At 31.8% G+C, this 22,500-nt stretch overlaps 1 pseudogene; it reads left to right on the forward strand.

Annotated features, from left to right (window-relative positions):
• LOC137635541 (zinc finger protein 862-like) overlaps positions 1-22,500 on the forward strand; it is a 55,928-nt pseudogene that overhangs the window by 22,064 nt on the left and 11,364 nt on the right.

A 22,500-nucleotide genomic window follows, 5' to 3' on the forward strand; every position in this document is an offset into this window, starting at 1 on the left:
GGGAAGAGCAAGAAAAAGAAAAAAAAAAAAAGAAAGATATAGTCTGCAATTTGCTGAAAAGAGGGAATTGCAGATTTGGCGAAAGATGCTACTGCAAGCATCCAAAGATATGCCATAATTATGAAATAAATGGTAAATGTGCGTATTCAGACGGATATGGAGACGAATGCAGAGATCTCCATCCAAAAATATGCAAAAACATAAAAGAAGGAAAAGGATGCAGTTTCAACAAAAAGGTCGATATATGCATCCTGCAACCATGAATAAGAGTAAGAAAACTCAGCAAACTGAAAAGAGAAATTAAAGCAAATATGAAAAAAAAAAAAAGAAACAAAAAAGTAGGCCGCGTATATACCGCACTATGCACCAAAAGCCCTAAAATATGAGGCCTTTCAACCCAAATCTGCACATTTAGAGCCCAACTACAAAGAATGCATCTATAATGCCAGGGGTTGGTGCAGATATGGGGATAATTGCAGGTATACACACAAAAATAAATATGAAGGCGAAAGAGCAAATAATAGAATTCCGGGAAATGAAAAAAAGAACATTATATCAGAACAGGAAGGAAGCATGGAGAATCCATAGTATTACCAATATTAAATAATGGGGATGAAACACAAACCATAATAGTGATGAATGCACAGGGTTTAGTCACGAGTAACTCTAAAAGGAAAATAGAGTTCTTAGAACTAACCCCAATTGAAAAAATAGATATATTAAATATAAGTGAAACATTGTATTCCCAAGAGACTGGCAGTGATGACCAGATAAAGGGTTTCCAAACTTATAGATCTGACAGAAAAAATAGGAATCAAGGGGGAACCGCAATATATGGAATTGACATAAATCAAGGAAAAGTCTGTGAAAAATACAGCAACACAGAATGTGAATTGATTGCGGTAGAATTTGAATCTGAAAAACGAGTGAATATTGTAGTTTACAGACCCCCAAATACTAAGGAGTTTGACATAATAATAGAAAAAAATAGATGATATATATAGAAACCATAAAGACTGGAATATACTCCTATCCGGAGATTTTAACTTTCCTTTCGTGGATTGGAAAGAACGGATAGAAGAAAATGGTTGTATGCATAAATATAAAAAAGAGAATAATAGTAGCGCAGAAGATAAGAGGCAATTTGAAAAGCTTTAAGATATGCTATTAGAACATAATATGCAACAAATAAACCACATTCCAACAAGAAAGGAAAATGTCCTAGATCTAGTATTTGTGAATGAGGTGAATTATGTTAAAGAAATAATATTGTATAACACGGGAATTTCAGACTATAATGTCATAGAATTAATAGTCCATTCCAAAGCCAGTGATCACAGAATTAATCAAAGCACAAAACGTTGGGAATGATATGGAAAATATAATTTTTATGGTAAGAATATAAAATGGTCAGAAATAAATGAAGAACTGAATAAGGGAAAAATGTGTTTGTAATTGATAATATACAAGTAAATATCGACATACTCTACAAAATACTGGAGAAAAATATGTCCCGAAGAAAAACAATAAACAAAAGACATGCATACCAAGAGAAAGAAGGATCTTATTTCAGAAAATAAGAAAGTAGAAGAAAAATCTTGCAAAAGAAAAAAAAATGTGTGGAAAATGATGGAAATAAAATGTAAGATAGAAAATGCAGAAAAAAAGATTATACAGTCAAAAGAAAATGAAAAAAGGGACTTGGAAGATCCGACACTTCAAAATGTAAACAAAAACCCAAAGTACTTTACTCCTCTGCAAAAAAGATGAATAAAGGGAGATTAGAAATAGGCCCTCTAAGAATTGAAGGATGGCTAACGAATCAAAAAAAGGAAATATGCAACATATTAGCAGAAAAATATAAGAGTGAGTTTACGCCAAGAATTGTGAATGAGAACAATGAAACAGAAATGAGAGAAGAAAATGTTGAATATCTAACGGATATAGATATTAATGAAGCAGATATTGTCAAGGCTATAAACGAAATTTAAAATGGATCAGCAGCCGGACCAGATGGAGTTCCAGCGATTTTGTTAAAAAAAACTGCAAACACTATCGCGAAGCCACTTGCAATAGTGCTAAGACAAAGTGTAGATATGAGCGAGATATAAGTTGAACAAAAATTAGCTTATATAACCCCTATCTTCAAAAGTGGATCAAGACTAGAGGCAAGCAGTTATAGACCTGTTAGTCTAACATCACATATTATGAAAATGTATGAGAGGGTAATAAAAAAGAAAATAATGGATCCTATGGTTAAAAATAATTTGTTTAATATAGGTCAACACTGTTTTGTGCCCGGAAAAAGTACACGAACCCAACTGATAGCACACTATGAAAACATCATATACAAAAATATGATAAATGAAAAAGACACAGATGTGATCTATCTAGATTTTGCAAAAGCCTTTGACAAGGTAGACCATAATATATTAGAAAAAAAATGATAAAACATAATATTGTGTGAAAGATAAGAAAAATGGGTAAAAGACTTCCTGCAAAACAGAAAACAGATAGTGATTGCAAATGACGAGAAATCGGATGAAGCTCAGGTAATATCTGACGTGCCACAAGGTACGGTATTAGCTGGACTGCTGTTTGTTATTATGATCTCAGACATAGACTGTGATGTTGAAAACTCTGTATTGAGAAGTTTCACCGATGACACAAGAATAAGTAGAGAAATTACTTGTGATGAAGATAGGAACTCAGTACAAAGAGATCTAAACAAAATATATGAATGGGCGGAGATAAATAGGGTGGTATTTAACTCCGATAAATTCGAATCAATGAATTATGGAAACAGAGAAGGAATGGTATATGCATACAAGGGACCTAATAACGAGAAAATCACAAACAAGGAAGCAATTAAAGACCTTGGTGTAATGTTAAATAGGAATATGTTATGCAACGACCAAATACCAACACTGTTGGCTAAATGTAAAGCAAAAATGGGAATGTTATTCAGACACTTTAAAACAAGAAAAGCTGAACACATGACTATGCTTTACAAAACTTATGTACGTAGTACACTCGAGTAAATCAATGTGATATGGTACCCACACTACCAAAAGGATATTGCACAAATAGAGAGTGTACAAAAGTCCTATACTGCTAGAATAGAAGAATTTAAGGACCATGACTACTGGGAAAGACTGCAAATTTTAAAACTATACAGTCTAGAAAGGAGAAGAGAACGTTACATGATAATACAAGCATGGAAGCAAATAGAAGGAATTACTTAAAACACCATGGAGCTAAAAATATCAGAAAGAGCAAGCTGAGGTAGATTAATAGTGCCAAAAACTATACCAGGAAAACTAAAGAAGGCGCACAGGACATAAATCCACTACACACCAGCATTGATAATGCAGCGACTATTTAATGTGCTGCTAGCCCATCTAAGAAACATATCAGGAGTGAGCGTAGATGTGTTTAAGAATAAGCTCGATAAATACCTAAGATGCATCCCAGACCATCCAAGACTGGAAAATGCAAAATACACCGGAAGATGCATTAGTAACTCTCTGGTGGATATACGAGGTGCCTCACACTGAGGGACCTTGGGGAACCCCCAAAAATAATAAGGCAATAAGGTAAGGCTCTCTCTCCCTATTTCGAGGTAGTAAATTGGCCAGGACACCAGCCACTCGTTGAAAAACTACCGTTAGAGAGTTATGTGCGTCTTTGACTGGCCAGACAGTTCTACATTGTATCCTTCTCTCTGGTTACGGTTAATTTTTCCTTTGCCTACATATACACCGGATAGTCTGGCATATTCTTACATATTCTCCTGTGTCCTCATACACCTGACACCAATGACATTACCAAACAGTTCTTCTTCACCCAAGGGGTTAACTACTAAAGTGTAATTGTTCAGTGGCCACTTTCCTCTTGGTAAGAGTAGAAGAGGCTCTAGCTATGATAAGCAGCTCTCCTAGGAGAAGGACACTCCAAAATCAAACCATTGTTCTCTAATCTTTGGTAGTTCCATAGCCTCTGTACCATGGTCTGCCACTGTCTTGGGTTAGAGTTCTCTTGCTTAAGGGTACACTCGGGCATACTATTCTATCTTCTTTCTCTTCCTCTGGTTTTGTTAAAGTTTTCGTAGTTTAGATAGGGAATATTTATTTGGATGTCGTTACTCTCATATTTTATTTTTCCCTACTTCCTTTCCTCACTGGGCTATATTCCCTGTAGGAGCTCATGGGCTTATAACATTCTGCTTTTCCATCTATTGTTGGAGCTTAGCAATGAATAATAATAATAATAATAATAATAATAATAATAATAATAATAATAATAATAATAATAATAATAATAATAATAATAATAATATTGGGGGTAAGATAAAACATACACTATGAATATCCAGCAGAGAATTACGATTATCACAAACCTTTTACCGTTGACCAAACCATTACACCACAACTCAACAAAGACATTTATAATATCAGTGGCAATAGAGTGACAACTTCATGATATGCTGGGAAATATACAAAAGTTCTGGAAATATAACACCAAAAAGTCTCCAACAACTAAGCACGATGTCTTTTCTATTTCTTTACGAAAAACTACATTGATTTTTAATATCAGTCCAAATAAATCCACAATGTAAAATAAAAGTTTCATTGAACAAAAAATAGAGAGAGAGAGAGAGAGAGAGAGAGAGAGAGAGAGAGAGAGAGAGAGAGAGAGAGAGAGAGAGAGAGAGAGAGAGAGAATAGGCAATAGAACTAGACTCTTTGATTCTCTTCTTTGTATCCAAATATATTTCTTTTTATTAACAAAAGTTTCAAAATCATTTTTGATGAATAGTCTTAGGTGATTTATATCTAAAAATTTACTAATTTCTTTCCTTTACCTTTACGTTTTCTAATTTAATCTTTCACCACACACACACACACACACACACACACACACATATATATATATATATATATATATATATATATATATATATATATATATATATATATATATATATATATATATATATATATATATATATATATGTGTGTGTGTGTGTGTGTGTGTGTGTGTGTGTGTGTATGTTTGTGTGAGAGTGTGTTTGTGTGTGTGTTGCTGTGCGTTTGTGTGTCTATGTGTATGAATAAATATATATGTTTATACATTTACATATATAAATATATTTAAGTTAAATGCCACATGCTTGTTAAACCAGGCTACCTGAGCAGTATAACCGTTAGATAGGCATGAGTACAGCATAGCGTAGGTAAAGGAATGAATGCTGTAAGGCACAAGATTCTTGTCCGAAATATGAACCAGTTTAGGAAAAGTATATGTACCAGTTTAAGAAAGTATACCTACTAGTTTAGCAAAGTGTACAGATCAGTTTAGGGAGAGTATACGTATCAGGTTAGCAGGAAAAAGTTTCACTTTAAGAAAGAAGTCCATAAATGATAATAATAATAATAATAATAATAATAATAATAATAATAATAATAATAATAATAATAATAATAATAATAATAATAATAATAATAATAGAAGTAGTAATAATGCCATCCACTTCCAGACCATCACCAGGGATTTTAGCCATAGTTACCTATATGATAATGTGAAAGCACATAAGCATATATGCTCACTAAAACTGTAGTCCCTGAACATGTATTGAATATTGTACTGAAATCGTTAGCTTAATGTCTAAAACAAGTCAGTTATAGAAGGCATAATCTATGATAGATGATAACAAGTGTGTAAAGGAAATATTATTTCTATTGAGAATAAAAGTTCCTGTCTACTTCCTTGCTGTATGAAGAATATACTACATGCAGGTAATCAGGTTATAAATACCAGACATATTTTCTTAACTCATATTTCGTGGTTTGTCGCCTTATGTTGAAAAATGTTAAGATCTCAAAAAATTATTCATCATCTCCATAGAACCAGCAATGGCTTTTCCTGTAAGCCTGGTAAATAGGAATGCCATAAAAGCAGCTAGTTGTTTACCCCTAACTCATTGTATCATCATATGGTTTTTTGGTAGCAACTGCTTAATTACTTTTCGATAAAGATTTTTAACTATTTTTGACATAGCAGAAATCATGACTTTGGCAATTTCTCCATGAAATACTGGCTTTTGGTCATAGCATGCTATATTAAACTACCCCAAACATATGCATAAAACCTTCAAATCAAATGTCAAATTTTACCTTGACCCTCATTTTCAAGGTCATATGGCTATTTCATGGAAAAAATTTGACGTGGGCTAAAAGTAATGTTTTGTTGTCACCCTCCCCCCAACCCCCATTCGCACATGCTCTTTCAGAATATGTAGTCATATTTAACCCGTGACCTTCACATGACCTTGTAAGTGCCCATTGTCTCCAAGTTCAAAGGTTAATTTCTCTATATTTGTCATTTTTGCCTGTTTATCTCCATATGCCGCCTATTATACAATTAAATTGCTTTAGAATAGTTTGTTAACATAACTCAAAATTTAGTCAAAGGGTCATTAGGCCAATAAACCATTACATAATACCTTTTACTGATTGAAGAAAGCATTTCCACACATATTTTGCAGGGGAATCCTCCGCCACTGGCTTTAGCCAGTTGCAGTCTAGTTATTATTATTATTATTATTATTATTATTGCTGTTTTTATTGCTGTTGTTGTTGTTGGGTTGTTGTTGTTGTTGTTGTTGTTGTTGTTATCTAAGCTACCTCCTTAGTTGTTGATGATAGTGGTACTAAAATGGCCATAGTTGCTCACCCGGGAGTAGACCCATATATGCTCACTTTTGTGACGGATTATGAAACCGAAGTGTTATTTAAAGGTTTTTATTTACAAACATAGAGTTCAAGGTCATGTGAGAATTGTTTATCAACAAACGAATTATTGACGTTAACGTAATGAAGTATGTGTTTATACGTACATAGATGTTTAAACATACGTACGTGTTTTGTACGTGTCCAGGTAGTGTGGTATTATTGAAAGTATTTGTTTACAAAACATTGTCGACGTGATTATTTGTTGTATCAACAAAGGGTTCGAATTTTCATTGTTAACGTACTATGTACTAATTGCGTGTGTGTTTATGTGTGGCCAGGAAGTGTAGTATTATTTGAAGGGATTTGTTTACAAGACATTGATGGCCAGATCATTTGTTGTTATGAACAAACAAGGAAGGGTAGTGGTGTTTAAAGGGATTAGTTATGTTTACAATATATTGACGTTTGAGGTCTTCAAGTTATATAAAGTAATGAACCATCCTCGAGGTTATTGCAGATTACGTGTATAGGTTACCGTAGGTTGTGTACAACCATTTTGCAATAATAGTATTTTGGTGCAAGGAGGCATGTGTTTTGTAGCAGGATTGATAGAGTACTCTATCAATCCTGTTAGGTAAAAGCCTACCGTATACTGTAGTCTCTTTCTCTCTCTCTTCCCACCTGCCAAAGGACAAAACCCTTGTCTACCACTGACCTCCCGGGATATTTGCATGGAAAGGCCTAAAGACCCTGTTCCAACCTACACCGAACGCGCACCCACCCACATATTTTCAGACTCTACAGTAGAGATAAGTCTGGTGTCAGCTGTTATCTCGAATGCAAGAAGGTGCGTAAGTTGGCGGCGCCACTGAAAGATGATACCGCAACGTAAGTGAAACCGTAAGTAGAAAATTAATTTTCAATATTTTCCTACCAAATAACTCTCTCTCTCTCTCTCTCTCTCTCTCTCTCTCTCTCTCTCTCTCTCTCTCTCTCTCTCTCTCTCTCCAGAGAAGACACAATACATTCCAGCTGTCACCGGATATATTTGTGGGATAATCTTAAAGACTTGTTGCATCATGTTCACCTGCATCACCCAATGCCCTTCATTGCGATCTTCCTAAGAGACAAGGGTATTATTCTCAATAATTACATTGCATATAAGGGCTTATTCCTTATGGTAGTTATCTTGAAGGAGGCCAAGTAGTCACTCGGTATGTATCCATAAACATGAGCTTTATTCCTGAACTTATCCATCATCGCAAACTCGATACCCTGCATATATATCATACAACATACACCGATAAAGAAATGCGTGCAAAATTCTCTGCTGAATCTAACAACGTTCGATTCTTGATTTAATTTTGTTCACGCACGTTTCATGCCATATCCAAGAAATTATCATACACCACCACTATATTCTAACGAATAAGTAGCAAAATGTACGCCAAGATTTCAAGACTACATCACTATTGCGTTGCTTATCTTGATAATAACAACAACTAGAGCATCAGTAACTATACTAAAAATTACGGCATTAATGATAACAATAACAATATATCTAATTTTATTCGATTGCAGTGCACAGTTTACTTTATTGATGAGAGAAAAAATCAATAATCAATGTACATTTACTTTATCCCTTCAAGAAACTGAAGGGTTTAATCTTAATTCCTCGGCAATACAGCTATCCAGCTTATCATGTTATTTATAATGTTCCGTTGCCGTATAATTCTACGAGCTTTAGAATATGAAATAAAAGATACGTGGATATTTTATGCTATCCGTATCACTAAAGACGTATGTTAAGGGGTATATGAAAATTAGTTCCACATATGTCAACTCTTTACCAATTAATATCCTTCACAAACATACACAAGCTCGCGCGCGCACACACACACACACACACACACACTCTCTCTCTCTCTCTCTCTCTCTCTCTCTCTCTCTCTCTCTCTCTCTTATATATTCCTTACTTGTTACAACATTAAGTATTGCAATCGAGTATTCTATATTTCTTCTAAATCAGAGTGAATCTGACTTCGTTTTATATTAATGAGAATCGTTTAAGCGAAGGGTAGTTATTTGGTAATTTCAATCTTGTAAGGTGTATGAGGATAGAGTTGGATATGGAAAGAAATGGCCGTTCTTTTCTACCTCTTCTCGTCTTCCCTTACTGAACTGGCAAATTTAGGCGGGTTCTTCGAACTAGGATCTATTAGTTTGGTATTATGCTTAATTCAAAAGGAAAGGTAGATTGTCTTTATAGAATTAACAGGACTCAATTCTATATCCCACAGGTTAAAAAGCCTCGAAGAAGAAACGCGATATTACTTTATGAAGATTCAAGTAAGCAATGTGTGAAGAAATGAATCATCAAAGAACCCGCTAAGTTTGATTAGATAGAAATTTACCAGTCAACCGCCCTCTTCATCCATCATTACACATTAAGATAGTGATGTTTTGGGATTAGTACTAGTTAAAACTGGGATTTAGAAAGGAATACAGTTAATGAATGTTTAGTTCAGCCATGATATGTTTTTTTTTTTTTTTTTTTTTTTTTTTTTTTTTTTTTTTTACTATCCATTTGTATCCGTTGCCTCTCTGATCTTCCTCAATATTTGAGTACAAAAGATAGTAACCGAACGAGTCACTTATGTTTGATTTGTAGATGCCATAATGATTGTTGAATAGATAATGTAACATTATTCACCATTATACATGTCAGAAACTGCAGCCTCCAATCATCATCTTAGCTCAAAGCAACTACTACTCCCCCCCCTTTTTTTTTTTTTTTTTTTTTTTTTTTTTTTTTTTTTTTTTTTTTTTTTTTTAATGGAAGGTTACTTCCCTAGCCGTGAGACTCTAGTATTAGGGTAACGAACATGAAGTAGTAAGATTTGGGATAAATTTCAAGAGTACGCTTCTTGTAACTTGTTATAAATCCTTAAGCACAAACATGCTATGTCTTTTTAGTGATTGGCTCACAATTTACAGATATATGTTGAACTCCCCAACCATGCGATACATTTGAGAAGTCTTCACTAGGACTTACATATATTTTACTTATGCAACATTTGACATCATAAACTCTCTAGTATCACATACAACATAATACCCATCATTTTTTTTAATGATGCTTGGGTAAGTTATGAATAACGTTTAGCAGAATATTGTAACCTAAGAAGCAAACCATCCACCAGTAGATATATCTATTAGACCTGTTGGAGTTCCCTTTACTTTCTAACATAGAGACCCTGACCCATGTCCCTGACAAAATTACGACTGCAAGAAACTTTGTCCCCACTATTTTCTTCCTTACCACTTTTAATCCCCACCTAATAAACAAACGAAGCTTTAATTACAATCCATCTAAATTTAAGTTGCTTTCCTATCGTTCTCTTAGAAAGTATATATAGTTACATTTATTTATTTATTTATTTATTTATTTATTTATTTATTTATTTATTTATTTATTTACTAATTTATATATTTATCTATTTATTTGTTTTTTGCAACCATATCCTTCTCGTACATTTCTTCCTTGAAAGGAAACGAGGTGACAAAGAAAATTACATAAACAATAAGCATAAAGACAATGTGTTAAAACAAGAACCCATCGACGTTGAGAAAAATTCTACAACGGTTGTCGTCTCCGTTTTCACAATGACTATAATTCAAGTAAACCGGTTATACTTGCCATGGTAAGTAGTCCTTCAATTGCTTTACTTAATGCAAAATTGAGAACCGAAGAGGTATAAATTCCATGAGAGACAAAGTGAAGAACTCCGTATGCTATTCAGTCTTCTATTACTCCAATTCAAACTAATCTATGGAAATTGTGTGGGACCTGCTCAACAATGAAAGTATAGCGTAAACAAAAGTTACATACATTAGGCGCGGATACTCGGCAAAAAAAAAAAAAAAAAAAAAAAAAAATAAATAAATAAATAAATAAATAAAAAAAAAAATACGCAGCTATCGAAAAAAAAGTGGGAAATTATAAAATGAAAGAATTGTAAAATTTGTTTTAGTGTACTTTAATAAATTTTTTAAATCATTATCTTTAATCGTAGAGAAATGTAACAACTTACAATGAAATAAACAGGACAAAAAATCATAACATTGAAATGTATTGGTTGGGCGGAGGGTGTAATGTTTATGCAGGGAAAATTTGAAGAGAGAAAATTTGGTGGGGTGGAAATCTAGTTGAGTGAAAACTTTGTGGGGAGAATTTTCAGGGTGAATTTATCGGAGGGTGGTGAGTTAGATTTTAGGGGTCACCGCTCACCTGATACTTGTAGATGGCCGGTACACTTTTCATAGTGTGTAAATTATTCATAGTGAAAACACCGGTGTAAACTGAAATGCGAGATTAGTTCAATGAAACAATTACATTTACAGACTGCATTCCATTCTAAATCTCTCGCCATGCGTTGCATGTTTTCACTGCATGCGTTACATATGTTCATTGAATTCTATTTCTGAAATAAGATTGAGGATAATATCTCCAAATACTTTAACATTAGTTTTATGCAACTTGCCAATATTGATAAACTTCTTAAGTGTACAGTACATGAAACAAAGCTTCGACACCGAGAATTTTTTCTCCTCGTACAATATTTGTTATTCACTGCTCACAGTTCAGTACATTTTGTGACTAATCTCACTCCGGAAATAAAATGACTGAGTCTCCTGCCTTATAATATCAATGAAAGCTCATCCTAATCATAATTATGATTCTGAGTTATGCATGCTATTATGCTTTAGTTTAGGAGCAAAAAAAATAAATATTTTGTCAAAATAGATAGCCGAAAATCACTCGAATTTAACACTTTCAAGTGATGTATAAGGAAAACGTGACTTACATCCTTTGTGCATATATACAAGGTATATACATACGAAATTTCAGGTCATTTAGTGTAATTATGAGGGTACAGAATGTAAATCACGTTTGTCTTATATATCAATTCAAAATGTTAAATTTAAATGATTTTCGGCTATTTATTTTGACAAAATATAATTTTTTTTGCTCCTATGCCTTGGTATTTAAATTATATGTCCTGAAATTTGGTATGGGAACGCCTATAATTTATACCCAAAGGACGTTATTCAATATTTTTGTATACACTACTTCAGAATGTATAACGGGTCCTACGTATGATTATTTTTATCCCAGAATCATCTTCACCACTGACAAGATCTAAAATTTCATTTTGTAATGGATATTAGTAAGTGATAACAATAAATGTTATGTTGTTATTTCATGTACTTCCATTTTATGTTATTTTGAATGCTAGTTTCCTGATAAAAATCTAACTAATGTTACGCTGTCATTGGTGCATACTTTAAAGAAGAAGTGGGTTCTTACTACCTCAAACTATGTATCAAAACCTCACGAGAAATTCAGTTTCCATGTAGAATTATCTAGTAAACTAGGTGGATCTGCCTCAGTAAAGGCGAGCATCTGTAGTGACCAACAAATACTGGTACTAATAATTGAATGACCATGGAACTTTATATACGAGCCTACAGGGAACTATATTCGAACAGACTTTGAGTTTTATATGCGAACCTACTTTCAACTTCATACTCAAACCTGCATGGAACTTTATGTTTGAGCCCACATGGAACCATTTTTGAACCTACTCTGAATTTTATATTCGAACCTACTTTCAACTTTACACTCAAACCTACATGGAACTTTATATTCGAACCTACATTGATCTATAGTCTAACCTACTTCGAAATTTATATTCGAACCTACTTTATAGTTTATACTCAAACCTGCATGGAACTTTATACTCAAACCTACATGGAACTTTATATACGAGCCTATATGGAACTATATTAGAACATACTCTGAATTTCATATTCCAACCTACATTCAACTTTACACTTGAATCTGCGTGGAACTTTATATTCAAAACTACTTGGAGCTTTCTATTCATCCTTTTCCAGCAACCTGCAGAAGAGTGTGTAAACTTTTATTCTTTTGTGTTTGTGTCTGAAGACAATTTCTTGGATGATTTGAAATCTATTCGAATCATTCCTTATATAACTGTCTTCTTATTGCTAAATTCTAATGGATTTTGTTAATTTCTTCACAATTTGTTTCTAGGGAATTCATCTCACTCCTAAAGTATACGTTTTTACAAGTAAAATCTATTATTTCATAGAAGTCTCTATTAAATGGCATAAGCGAATGTCACCTTAAATTATTAGACGAAGAAAAATAAAGCGTAGATATAATTCTTATCGTTGACCATCGCTTAAAGAAGCATATTACCCATTCAGATCTTTCTTATAAATATTCTCTTTCTTCCTAGATGCTTAGTTTCAAGTTTTTAAAAAAATATTATTTTTATTATTATTATTATTATTATTATTATTATTATTATTATTATTATTATTATTATTATCATTATTATTATTATTATTATTATAAAAAAAGTGAATAAATAAATAAATAGTATTATTATTATTATTATTATTATTATTATTATTATTATTATTATTATTATTATTATTATTATTATTACTATAACCCTAAATGGGAAACAGGATATTACAAGCCCCAGATTCTAACAGTTAAAGTAGCCCAGTAAGGAGATGTAAAACAATGGGAAAAAAATTGATAAATTAATAAACTATATGGGAAGTAATAAACAGAAAAAAATAAGATATTTTAAAATCAGTGGCAGTGATAAAATAGATATGACATATATAAAGTATGAAGAGAGACTACTGTCACCCTGTCTAACATAAAATTATTCGCTGCAAGTTTGAACTTTTGAATTTCGACCGATTCAACTGCCTCATTAGGAAGATCATTCCACTTCTAAATGTCTCTTCTTCAGTTTCTATTTTAGATTTCTTGTTAATCTTATTTCCTTTTCATTAACTAATAATCCACCATTCTTTCCATTTGACCGAATTGGCTGAATACTGTGACCAATCCTTTCCCATCTGGAATATTATTCGCTGTTGGCGTTCTTTGGCTTACAGAATCTTGCTTCTCTTACTGGGGCTTTAAATTAGCTAATAATAATAATAATAATAATAATAATAATAATAATAATAATAATAATAATAATAATAATAATAATAATAATAATCATCATCATTATTATTATTATTATTATGATTATTATTATTATTATTATTATTATTATTATTATTATTATTATTATTATTATTATTATTATTATTATTATTATTATTATTTTTATTATTATTAATGAAAGCTAGTTAACCGAGTTTACCTAACCATTTATCTTAACACAATAAGATTAAAATTTGGATTCTTTCTAAATTTTGACTTGTGTGCGTGCGTGCATGTGTATTTTCTCGCAGCTGTTTATATATAGCTTTTTTGTGGGGTTTAACATTGGCAGTAATGGAATCAACTCCAATATATACTTTAATCACCGTGGTTCTTACATCTTTATTCAAAATGTATCTGACTTGCTATGAAGATTAATTACAGTTCCCTTATTTGTGATTAACAGCACTAAATAAATTCAGTAGATTTCAAACTATTTATTAAAAGAATTGAAAATATTATCTCAGCATGAAGTAGAATTATTCAGATAAATCAATCCTTTAAAAGAAAATTTATTAATAAATGGGCAAATTCGATAGCAAAGGGCTACGTATATTCTTGTCCCAACACTATTAAATTTTAAACTCTCTTTAAGAGAATTGAAAATAATTATTTACGCATGAAATACAATCATTCAGCTTACAATAGGATTACTCAGAAATCCAACTCTTTAAAAGAAGATTTATTAATAAGTGGACAACTTCTTTAACAAAAGACTCAGTACATTCATGTCCCCTGTTTCATATTCTGGAACATCTGGTGCAGACTCTGTGTCTCGCTCCATTTAAAATGGAAGTCTGACAATATGCATTAACAACTAAGCAGGGCGCTGGCATAAATAGCGCTTACGATGCAGATAAGAATTCTGGCCTTTTACCTCTTAGTCCTTATTTGGTATTAAAACGTTCTAAATTCAAAGGTAGCTTTAAGAACGGCGTTTAAACAGGAAAACGGAAAGTTTTTTCCAGGTGGAATTTTATATGAAACGGCACTTCCAAGCTCATTTAAGTTGATGTACCTATAGGTTTCTTATGATGTACTACGAATGTATATTTTTCCCCCTTTTTAAAAGTTTAAATGCCGCGCATGAATGGCAAAAACAAGGAATATTGACATTACCTTGTAAGCAGGATATACCCTAGTTTGACCATAAATAAATACGATCAGCGCTCAAGCCCCTTCTCCATCCAAGCAAGGACCTGGCAATAGTTGCTCATGAATAAGCAGTTGAACCTATAGGCTCCTCAAAACATCCCCATCCTCAGCTCACATTAATGGTGAGGTTGCTACCACTAAAGGAACTAACAAGTTTGAGCAGGAATCGAATCCCAGTCTGTCAGTCACCATTTCTTATAGATTATGTATTATCGCCTAATAAATTAAGATTTTTTTTTTACCTTTTTGATAATTTTCTCATCCTTCTTGCATGTACTATTTTTAATAATAATAATAATAATAATAATAATAATAATAATAATAATAATAATAATAATAATAATAATAATAATAATATGAGTGGTACACAGTAGAGCGTAGACTTCCACTTCGGCAGGGTTATTTCTCGACCTTTTGCTCGACCTTGGCCTTCACCAAAGGAATTATTACATGTGATAATTGGCGTGGATTTTCATACACTCAAATATGAACCAAGTTTGAAGTCTCTGTGACAACGATATCTAAAATTTAGTAATTTCCAGCTCTTTACTCAACAGTTTAAAATCCCTGCAAGTTTCATTTCTTTGCGATTAAAATTGTGGCCATATGGTTGACAACCGGAATTTAACCTTTTGCTTGAACTAGACCTTGGACTAAAAATTAATCTCCGACCTTAACATGTATTAATTGTCGTCGATTTTCATACACTCAAATATGAACCAAGATTGAAGCCTCTGTGACAACGACGTTGGAACTTATGGCTGATTACGACACTTGGACATTCCTGTTGACCAAAACTGTGACTTTTGACCTTGACCTTCCTAAATTCAATAATTTTCAGCTTTTACATAACAGCTACCCCCTGGAGTTTTCATTTCTCTCCGATTGAAATTATGGCTAGGACTTGTTCACAGGTAAATACACAAACCCACAAAACGGGGATAAAATATAACCTCCTTCCAACTTCGTTGGCGGTGGTAACTGTATACTTTTCTATAATATGACAAAAATTATCTCTTACTATCACTAAATCATATGAAATGTGCATCTAAATTCCCTTTTCCTCAAGTACTTGCATTTTTTTAACTACGCTATTCTCCCAATAGGAAAAAATGATATCCTACTATCAATAAATCATAAACATTTTGCTGTGTTTGTGTGTGTGTTTATGTGGATGTAGTACCCTTTACATTGTTGCAGCTATTCATTTGCCTGAGCAGGCACCATTGTTGTCTCCTAAAATCTTCTTACACAAGATTTCTTTCTTTCCCAAATGTGATCAATAGAATCCCCTTCATCAACATTTCCACCAGAACTCCTTCATTTCCTTTTCTTTTATTTCCTTCAGTCATATTGTGGTGTTCATTGTTGCGTTTGATTAATATATATATATATATATATATATATATATATATATATATATATATATATATATATATATATATATATACACACATATATATATATATATATATATATATATATATATATATATATATATATATATATATATATATATATATATATATATTACTTATACCTGTAATCTAACATTTTAACATGTTTTTTTTAAAATGGCCCATAAAAGAAACACAGGAAATAAATAAATCACTATATTTAGGTCAATAAACATTGACCCTCTTCAGGATGTAAAGTAAAAATGAGGAATACAGTGGAGAGTGACGGTTTATATAGGAAAGCAAAAGGGTGTGTTCAATTGTTCTACAGTTGTTATAATTGCTGGAAGGTTTAACCATATTGATTACATCCAGGTGCGTCTTCTTATTGCTGAGCCGCTCGGAGGAAGTCTTGACCTCTGATGCATGTCTGGTGGTCGGTCTCCGTGGATTATCTTCTTAATGATAGGGTTGAGAAGAGTATTGTCCACTGTGTCAGCTTTCCATTGGCCGCCAGATAGGTTCATTGTGTTTGATTGATTTATGATGGCTGATTCCAGGATTTTCCTTCTGTACGGAATTATTCATATTTCTTGTTTCTTTTATGGGCCTTTTTGAAAACACACACACACACACACACACACATATATATATATATATATATATATATATATATATATATATATATATATATATATATATATATATATATATATATATATATATATATATATATATATATATATATTTGTGTGTATCCATAAGGAAAAGCAGTTAGTCAGGTTTAATTTTCTAGACAGTTTCACAATTGTAATTCCCATTCATCAGGTTTTGCTTCTTCATGATACATTTTACAAAATAATCTTGTAAGTAGTCGAGGGGTCACTTTGTTTTCAGCCAATATCCCTTCAGCAGTTATTACACCCTAACCAAGGACTTTCCAGAGTCTTTCAATGATATATTTGCCTTCAAACACAATGAATTTATTCATGGGCAAATCGTTGTCTTAATCAACTTCAGTTTTACCAATCAAATTATTCCCTTCATATCTCCTATTCATGATCACACTAGAGTTGCCTATCTTCATGTTCTGTTGTTATAACAGATCCATCTTTCTTTTTTGGTGGGTATCTGGTTTTTTCCTTCTTTGCCCTAGTAAAGATGTCCTTATTGATTCTATGAGTAATTCTTACACCATAGCCACTACCTGAATCCATAGCTTTGTCAGCCTCATCTTTTTTCCTGACTAAATATTTTCTCCAGTCATTCCTGGCTTTGCCTTTTACTTCAATATCAATACCTTGTAATTTCCGTTACCTCCTCGAAAACTTTTTACACTCAAAATCTTCCTTTGTCTCCTTTTTATAGCATCCCACGTATCATTTGATGTCCAGGGCTTTCTCCTTGTAGTTGCTTTTCTCAAAACTTCCCTACCAACTGACTAATATATATGCTTAATATCGCATCAATCTGCTTCAACTTTCTGCTCTTCATCTCTCAAATTCTCTAAGACTGCAAATCCATTCCTACATTAAATTGCAAATGTTTCTCATTGCTCCTCTTTGAGAAGCCTAGTAGGATAAAACTTAGGTATTCTATCTACATTTGTCTTGGGTGCTTTCAGTTTCAATTTCAGAGCGGCAATGAGTAGCTGGTAGTTACTACCAATACCTGCACCATTATAGCTTCTTACATTTCTCAGACACCTCCTTCTCTCTTTATTATAAGGATCTATTTGATTTTTTTAATCGCCACATGGTTAAGTCCGTGTATACTTTGAATACAATTCTGCTGGAAAAGATTACCTCTAATGATCAGATTGTATGTTGAACAGAAACTTATAAAATGTGTTCCAATTTTCATTTCTAAGTTCGCCAACAGCCTCAGTCCTTTCAATTTTAGCAGTAAAATCACAATTTTCATATCTGTCTCAGGGATATCATCTATTACACAGCAGTTCTTCATAGACTACATGTTTCCTTCATTCAGAAGAATCACTTGTTGGTTAATAGCTAACTCTAATACTAATTTTGCATTAGCTTGATTTCAACGTTGCAAGTAACAATATACTATTTACAGTTCTTCAATGAGTTATAGCCTTTTCTGCAGTGTGTCATCAGCTTTTTTTTTGTTTCTGTATTTATATATGTATATATATATATATATATATATATATATATATATATATATATATATATATATATATATATATATATATATATATACATATATATATATATATATATATATATATATATATATATATATATATATATATATACATAGATATATACATACATACACACACATATATATATATATATATATATATATATATATATATATATATATATATATATATATATATATATATATATATGTGTGTGTGTGTATGTATATCTCAAATAAGCCACGAAGAAATGTCATACAGGTATCCGGGACCACGGTTCAAAACCCGGCCAGTCAGAAACTAGATTCTTTGAGTGATTTTGCCTGGGGCTCTGATCTCGAGATCGCTAAGAGAATCCAGACCTCAGTGTATTAATATATATAGCTTATTTGAAACATGAAAAAAACGTTTAAATGTGCAAAATTTATCATATATATATATATATATATATATATATATATATATATATATATATATATATATATATATATATATATATATATATATATTTGTGTGCGTGTGCCTGTGATTTTATGTGTATGACTGTAAGTTTTTGGGTGATTGTGTGTGTATGTTTACTTATGTTAATGTGGGTTGGTTTGTTTTTATGTATATATGTACGTTAGAGCATTTTGATTGGTGAATTTTACCGATATATTTAGAGAAACAAAGGTTAAAGAGCTATTGATGTTCCAGGTAAGAAGTATTGAATATTATTTAAAAAAAAAAAAAAAGCGAACCTTTGTATTGGTTGGTATTGTACATACAGATAGAATGATTACTTTTTGGCCTGTGGAGGAGAGAAAACGTGTATTTGTCGATTCAACAAACAAATATTGAATTGCGAAATTGGCCAGTCAAGGTTGAAAGAAAGATGTAAGCATTAGGCTCTGATTTTAAATTCCATCTTATTCCTCTGAAAACTATCTAAAGAAGAACTAAAAACTATTAATGACTCATCATCAACAAAGTGTTTTGGTGGCCTATTATCACCGTCCCTGTCTGGCGATTTGTTAGACTCTGTTTCCAGACCTGCACAAGTTGAATAGTTTCCTTTATTTTCTGCAACCTCATCATCCTTGTGAGCAAAGAATGGGAAATTGAAAGAGCTTGTAGGTCTACCTGCTAAGTATTCAACAGCCATTGCCTCTGTCTGGTCCTAGCTTGATGGAAAGGGGGATTGGACGCTGATGATACGTACAGTATATATGGTCAGTATCTAGGGCATCATCTTACTTGGATAATGTCTATTGACCTTTGCCTTTACTTTACTATTTAGCTGATTTATGTTTTGTCTCAACAATACTGCTTGTTCATTTCACTTATAACTATTGTATTAGTTATCATGTTCTAAAAGTATATTTTTTTATTGAATAGATTTCAAGATTAGGAGTAATAATTCATTAGGTGTCAAATAATTAGAACTAAATTCTCTTGTAATTTACTTGGAATGACTCTGATATAACAGCTAGGGGATTCTAGGGAATTCTAAATGTTCTGAAAAAAACTTTTAAGGAAAAAATAACGCCTATAATAGTATAAACTGAAAATGGAGGTATATCTATGCTTGATACAGGACCTCTCCTTTTCCTCTTTGTCTTAGCTAAGGGTCTTTGGGGAGTTATACTTCTTCAGTTCCCCAATTGTTGAAGAAATGTGAAAAGTTAGAAACGTAACTTTCGCAAATTACCCAAAGACGGTTCCACCTTTTAAACTAGAGCCATTGACCAAGGGATGGCTCCGGTTCTTGAAAAATAGATACAGCTTGAATCAGGTTTTCTATTTTTCTTTTATCATTAAATTCTATATACATATTTTAGTATGCAAATTCGGGATTTTTTTTTTTCCTTTTTGTATCATATGACTTTTCTTCTGCATTGTAATTGGTTTTATTTGCCCACCTGGCCATTCACCTAAGAATTAGATACACCTTCAATCAAGTTTGCCATTATTCTTATTTCCTTTGACACATTTCCACATAGTAATCAATTTTTCTGGGCCAAATAATACTGGTTTACTTTTTTTGTTTTATTTAGAATTCTATATTGATACTTCCATTTGCAAATCAGTAAAAGGATTTTTTTTCCTACGACTTATGTTCATAAAATGCTCGATTTTTTTTTTTTTATATGTAGTTTCTGTACTTTCATTAATTCATTTATTTAAGAAGAGTTTTGATGTACGTGTTTGAGCTTGGTACTTATGTATGTTTAAATGAAGAGGGTAAAATTTCAGGAAATTGAAATTGGCAACTATCGATCATGTAGATAGATTACATATGAAGACTGGCGAATGGTTCTAAGATGAAACATTATAGATTTTTACAAAATATTAAATTATCCATCAAAAATAAGAGAAAATAATACCTATAGCAATAGTTTATATCACACTATGAATTATTCATGAGTCGGTAGCAGTCTGTTATAACAAAAAGTTTTATATATATAAAAAAATAATAACTATTGGAACTTGAATATGTTAAATGCGTTAGAATTTAGTTTCCTTCGGGCCAAGTCTTTCGTACCGAAAAAAAACGCATTTTTTTTTAACTATGTTATTTGTGTAATACAACGATGAAAAATAATATTTTGAAGAGGGTAAAACTAATTTACCACTTCAGTGAACATACTTTTTATATCCGTAGCTTGTAGACTCAGACCATACATGAATTCTACACGGGGATTAGCAGATCATAAAGATAATGCGTCTGGATAAGTAGGTGCACTGTCTGTATTTTGGAATATTTACTTTCAACATCATATCTCATTCTATTTTTTCTTTTATTGTTACATTTTTTGAATATTAGTTTTATTTCATTTTGTATTACTCTATTTTTTTACAAATCTATCTATAAACAATATGTAATAGATACATAGTATAGTGTGTGTTCATTTATTTTTTACACATTTTTAGTTTTTGTTTTCTTGACCGAAGTTATTTTTAGATGAATTTGCGAGGTAATGATAGGCCTACAGAATGCCAAGCTTCATGCTCGTATATAATTTCAACAGCCCCTACTACAAAGATAAATTACATTTCTCCTAATATACCCACATGTCACTTATTCCTCTTATTTTATCCAAAAAAAAAAAAATAATAATAATAAAATAACAGCGTTTCAAAGAATATTAGCAACGTAACATACACCATAGATACATTTATTTATACAGTCATATTTTGTTAAGGAAAACAGGTTTATTCAAAATGAAGAAAATAAGAAGAAAAACAAATTAAGACTGCATTTCTCAACAGGACATTAAGTGAAAATTATATTTACGGTCAATATTTGTTATTTTTTTTTCGTTGCAAAAAGTATTCTATCTTTTATCAACCCCTTACAATTTATCATTTCAACAAATATCTACTCATTACTTTAAAAATAAGATTATACCATAATAGCATTATATATTCAACTAAAGTATATACTGGGAGAAGAGATTTTTTAAGCCAGCAATAGTCACTGCATACTTGATCATTTAGATAGCAAGAAAATAATAATAGTATGTTTCCATTACACGATTCATGTTATTTCAAGTAACTCACACCTAAGTGGAAATGATATTATAAATTTCAATCCAAATAAATGGTTCCTTAATTAGTGTTAGCAGAGATGGACACGTCATGTTGATATTGGCTTCGAAAGACATTCTCATTACTTTGTGGCTGATACACAGGATCCCTATTGCATATTATATTGTGGCTGATATACAGGATCCTCATTGCATAAGGATTAAGAAGGACTTTATATTTTTCCATGCAGATGTAATAGTTATTATTTTCTTGAAGCAGGAAATTAGGCCATGTTCTTTACCGTGAATCAATTACAGTTTGATTCATTTATTGTTGGTAATATTTTATCAGTAAAGACATCATATAAAGATATGTTTAAACAATAGACCCTTTCTGAGTTTGGATATCTTAACGTGGTGAAAGGGTGTA

This window comes from Palaemon carinicauda, unplaced genomic scaffold (genome assembly GCF_036898095.1).
Source record: "Palaemon carinicauda isolate YSFRI2023 unplaced genomic scaffold, ASM3689809v2 scaffold139, whole genome shotgun sequence".
In the NCBI taxonomy this organism is placed as follows: Eukaryota; Metazoa; Arthropoda; class Malacostraca; order Decapoda; family Palaemonidae; genus Palaemon; species Palaemon carinicauda.